Source organism: Schistocerca serialis, chromosome 6 (assembly GCF_023864345.2).
Source record: "Schistocerca serialis cubense isolate TAMUIC-IGC-003099 chromosome 6, iqSchSeri2.2, whole genome shotgun sequence".
NCBI classification, from domain to species: domain Eukaryota; kingdom Metazoa; phylum Arthropoda; class Insecta; order Orthoptera; family Acrididae; genus Schistocerca; species Schistocerca serialis.
Genome location: NC_064643.1, coordinates 752,097,137 through 752,103,165, shown reverse-complemented (window position 1 = coordinate 752,103,165; position 6,029 = coordinate 752,097,137).

Sequence of the window (6,029 nt, the reverse complement as noted above, 5' to 3'; positions counted from 1 at the left end):
CTTTTCTATATATATATATATATATATATATATATATATATATATATATATATATATATATATATACTCCTGGAAATGGAAAAAAGAACACATTGACACCGGTGTGTCAGACCCACCATACTTGCTCCGGACACTGCGAGAGGGCTGTACAAGCAATGATCACACGCACGGCACAGCGGACACACCAGGAACCGCGGTGTTGGCCGTCGAATGGCGCTAGCTGCGCAGCATTTGTGCACCGCCGCCGTCAGTGTCAGCCAGTTTGCCGTGGCATACGGAGCTCCAACGCAGTCTTTAACACTGGTAGCATGCCGCGACAGCGTGGACGTGAACCGTATGTGCAGTTGACGGACTTTGAGCGAGGGCGTATAGTGGGCATGCGGGAGGCCGGGTGGACGTACCGCCGAATTCCTCAACACGTGGGGCGTGAGGTCTCCACAGTACATCGATGTTGTCGCCAGTGGTCGGCGGAAGGTGCACGTGCCCGTCGACCTGGGACCGGACCGCAGCGACGCACGGATGCACGCCAAGACCGTAGGATCCTACGCAGTGCCGTAGGGGACCGCACCGCCACTTCCCAGCAAATTAGGGACACTGTTGCTCCTGGGGTATCGGCGAGGACCATTCGCAACCGTCTCCATGAAGCTGGGCTACGGTCCCGCACACCGTTAGGCCGTCTTCCGCTCACGCCCCAACATCGTGCAGCCCGCCTCCAGTGGTGTCGCGACAGGCGTGAATGGAGGGACGAATGGAGACGTGTCGTCTTCAGCGATGAGAGTCGCTTCTGCCTTGGTGCCAATGATGGTCGTATGCGTGTTTGGCGCCGTGCAGGTGAGCGCCACAATCAGGACTGCATACGACCGAGGCACACAGGGCCAACACCCGGCATCATGGTGTGGGGAGCGATCTCCTACACCGGCCGTACACCACTGGTGATCGTCGAGGGGACACTGAATAGTGCACGGTACATCCAAACCGTCATCGAACCCATCGTTCTACCATTCCTAGACCGGCAAGGGAACTTGCTGTTCCAACAGGACAATGCACGTCCGCATGTATCCCGTGCCACCCAACGTGCTCTAGAAGGTGTAAGTCAACTACCCTGGCCAGCAAGATCTCCGGATCTGTCCCCCATTGAGCATGTTTGGGACTGGATGAAGCGTCGTCTCACGCGGTCTGCACGTCCAGCACGAACGCTGGTCCAACTGAGGCGCCAGGTGGAAATGGCATGGCAAGCCGTTCCACAGGACTACATCCAGCATCTCTACGATCGTCTCCATGGGAGAATAGCAGCCTGCATTGCTGCGAAAGGTGGATGTACACTGTACTAGTGCCGACATTGTGCATGCTCTGTTGCCTGTGTCTATGTGCCTGTGGTTCTGTCAGTGTGATCATGTGATGTATCTGACCCCAGGAATGTGTCAATAAAGTTTCCCCTTCCTGGGACAATGAATTCACGGTGTTCTTATTTCAATTTCCAGGAGTGTATATATATATAAGGTGAAATGTATTAAAACCGACAAAATCTGGGAGGTTGTAGGGGACATCAAAACAAATATTTTTCCATAATGTAATTTTTTCCTATGAGGATTATTTAAACCGGTAGAGTCCATATTACGCTCTTCAGTTGTTAGAGGCCGTATTGATCTTCAGTTGTTAGAGGGCGTATTACGCTCTTCAGTTGTAGGCAACTGCTGTCCACCAGTGTAGTAGTGCATCGTCTCTGTTTACAAAAACGGCTCTGAGCACTATGGGACTTAACATCTATGGTCATCAGTCCCCTAGAACTTAGAACTACTTAAACCTAACTAACCTAAGGACATCACACAACACCCAGTCATCACGATGTCTCTGTTTACAAATGGAGCGATACACCTGGAGTGATTACACTGATATGGTTGGTGCGTACTACGTATGAAACGTCCCCTTAGAAAAATTATAAATGACTGCGATTAAACTGACACACAATATTTTTAGCGCAACGCAATCTGACTTTCAAAACTCCCTACAAAAGAATGGCCCTGACTAACATTATCCTATACCTTTCACAAATCACTTACCTCACCAAAAATCTTCTTTACTCGAACTACTGCAATGCAGCGAGCGCCACTACTGCCAGCTAAATAAAAGATTCAAACTACTGAAGACACTAACTACTGATAGGCATAGTTAGCAAATGAAAGATTTTGCTAGAGAACAAACAATGTATTTACCTTAATAGTGTTCAAAAGCCATAGTATATATAGTAGTTCATGACATCCAGTCTTACAAATTTCAAAACTCCGCCATCTCACTCCCCACATCCACCACTGCTGGCGGCTCACCTCCAACTGCGCAACGCTACGCGCTGTTAACAGCCAACAGCCGAACACTACAATATCGGATATTACAACAATGCCACCCAGCCACAGACTGCACACAGCACAGCCAGTGATTTTCATACAGAGTGCTACATGGCGTTACCAATATAAAAACCTAAACAGCCTACTTACACGTAGCGCACAACGACGGGCGAGCTGCACAGCGGGTTTATCAACAACAATACCTAATCGCCGTATCCCGCATCATACGACCTATGCTGCTGTGTACCAACGTCTGCGTGAGACCGGGTCATTTAGCAGGTTACCTGGACAGGGACGCCGTCGCACGGTAAGAACGTTGCAATTTGAGGAAGCTGTCTTGCAGCATGTGGAGTGGGATCCTTCAATCAGCACTCGTGCACGTAACATGGGGACGAATCAGACGAATGTAAGAACGGTCCTTCGAGAGCAATTGTTATGTCCATTTCACATACAGCGTGTCAACAACCTGGAACCAGATGATTATCCGGCCAGAGCACACTTTTCGCAGTGGTACCTGGAACAGTGTGAAATGCATCCTACATTTCCATCCTCTGTGTTGTTTACCGATGAAGCAACGTTCTGGGGTGATGAAGTCTTCAACATGCACAATTCACATGTTTGGAGTGAGGATATCCCACATGCCACAGTTACTAGCGCTCATCAAGTGTCGTTCTTCGTTAATGTTTGGGTCGGTGTTGTTGGGGACTGTTTAATTGGGCCGTATCTGCTACCTAGGCCATTAAATGGCAGGCACTATTACAATTTCTCGCCAGAGCATTGCCAGAGTTGCTGGAAGGCGTCCCACTCCCTTAAGACAACGCATGTGGTTCCAACAAGACGGGGCGCCGGCACATTTCAGTCGTCGTGTGCGTCGATTCCTGGACCGACGGTTTTCAGAAACGTGGATTGGCAGAGGTGGTCCTGTACCATGGCCTGCTCGATCCCCAGGCATGTCCCCTCTGGACTTTTTGTGTGGGGAGAGATGCGCAACTTTGTTTACGCAACTGCTGTTGCATCAGAAGAGGATCTGTTGCCTGGATAGTAGTAGCAGCAGCAGCAGCAGAAGGAACAATTCAGGATAATCCTGGGGTTTTTGCCCGTGTCAGACAGAACATGATCCGACGGTGTAACTTTTGTTTAAGTGTCAATGGAGCCATTTTTGAAAATCTACTGTAATTGATATTGGGTTGTGATAATGTGTTGTCTCTTGGTCACAAAAAAATGGAAAAGTGTTTGTTGTTTTAATTAATTTGCCGCCAAAGAAATCTTCCTCTACCGGTTTAAATACTCCTCATAGGGAAAAATGACATTAGGGGAAAATATTTGTTTTGATGTGCCCTACAACCTCCCAGAGTTTGTCGGTTTAAATACTTTTCACCCTGTATATATAGCGTTGCCTTGTAAGTTTAAATTTCCACCTCGATTCTATCTTAATTCATGCAGGGTAATGCAAAATCTGATGAATCTTTGTTGCGGAACACATTGTGCTGTATCGTGCTGCGTAGATAGACTGACCATTTCTTCTACTTGCACCACAGGAAAAAGGTCAGTGTTTTTTGCTTCTCAGGAAAAGCGAATGAATGAGAATCTCAAAGTGTACTCTGTATATTGCATCTCAAGTAGCTTCATAGTCTACCGTCTTTCCTTCGAGGACCACACTTCAGCATGTCAATCTACAAAGGGGGTGAACAAAATAATGTACTAACTGATCAAAAGTATCCGGGCGCTCCCATGTAATGTGGAAGTGACCACTAGACTTCACGAGAGTCAGACACGCCATTGTAAAAGGAGGCGGGGAGTATTGTGTTGTCAGTGGAGAAGCAGTGTCAAGAGAATAGTTCAGTCAGGGAAGATCAGTGACATCGAATGTGCATTAGTTCAAACGGTTCAAAGGCTCTAAGCACTATGGTACTTAACATCTGAGGTCATCAGTCCCCTAGACTTAGAACTACTTAAACCTGACTAACATAAGGACATCACACACATACATGCCCGAGGAGGATTCGAACCTGCGACCGTTGCAGCAGCGGGGTTCCGGACTGAAGCGCCTAGAACCGCTCGGCCACAGCGGTCGGCACTGTGGATTAGTCATTAGATGTCAGGTGAGTAATAAATACATCAGGAATATTTCAAACCTTCTAGAGCTGCCCTGGACGACTGTTGGTGATGTGACTGTGAAGTGGAAACACAAAGGAACAGCCACAGCTGAACAGAGACCATGCACACATCATGTACTGACAGACAGTGACCTTCGAGCACTGCGGATGTTGGTTATAAAAAGAATCTCATGATATCAGCGGGAGGATCACCCTTGAGTTATGAAGTGCTACTAGGAGGCCAGACAGCAGAATGACTGTGCATAGGGAGTTAAAAAGAATGGGCTACAATGAGCGAGCAGCCCCTCGTAAGCCACACTTTCTGTAGTCATGCTTAAGGTGGCGTAGTCGTACAGAGTGACGTCACTGGACAGTGGATGACTGGAAACGAGTGATTTCGAGTGATGAATCACGCTAAACTCTGTGGCAACCAACGGAATGTTTTGGGTTTACGCTATGGGTGTGTTTTTTGTGGTTATAATATGATCCCCTTATTGCGCTTAAGGAAGCTCTTAATGGGGAACGATGTGCACACATTTTACAGCGTTGTGTAGTGCATGCAGTAGAGGAACAGTCTGAAGACGCTGATCGTAGGTATTAGTATGACAGTGTACCCTGACACAAAGGAGCATCTGTGAGGCAATAGTCTGCGGACAATAACGTTCCTGAAACGGATTCGCGTGTCCAAAGCGGAGACCTGAACCCATCTGAACACCTTTGGGGCTACAACATGAACTGCTCTCCAGGCCCCAGTGTCCAGCATCATTCCTTCTCTGATAGCGACTCCACAGAACCCAGACATTTCATTGAAAGTGTCGCCAACAGAGTTCAAGCCTATGTAAGGCTGAAAGGTGGACGCATCCCATAGTAATTAGCCATATTTGTAACTTTTCTGTTATTAATAGTCAGCTTCCTCAACGATTAAAATTCTCAGTAGAAAATCCGCTTTATAAAAAGGGAGAAAGGGGTAATGTAGATAATTTTAGACCTATTTCTATGCCATCAGTGTTTGCTAAAGTTACTGAAAATGCTATTTATGTAAGGATAATTGATCATTTTATATCACACGATTTGCTATCAAATGTACAATTCGGCTTTAGATGTCGTTTAACAACTCACAATGCTATATTCTCTTTTCTCTGTGAAGTACTGGATGGGTTAAACAAAATGTTTCGAACGCTAGGCATATTCTTTTATTTAACTAAGGCATTTGATTGTGTTGATCACAAAATATTACTCCAGAAGTTGGCCACTACGGAATACGGAGAGTAGCTCACAATTGGTTTACCTCTTACTTTAGCAACAGACAGCAGAAGGTCATTATCCACAGTGTTGAGAATGGCTGTGTTGTGAAGTCTGTGTGGGGGTACGGTCAAAGGAGGGGTGCCCCAGAGATCAATGTTTGGGCCACTCCTGTTCCTTATTTATATAAATGATACGCCCTCTAGTATTACGTGTAACTGTAAAATACTTCTATTTGCTGATGACACTAGCTTGGTAGTAAAGGATGTTGTGTGCAACATGGACTCTGTTTCAAATACTGCAGTTCATGACATAAGTTCACAGCTTGTAGAAAATAAACTAACACAAA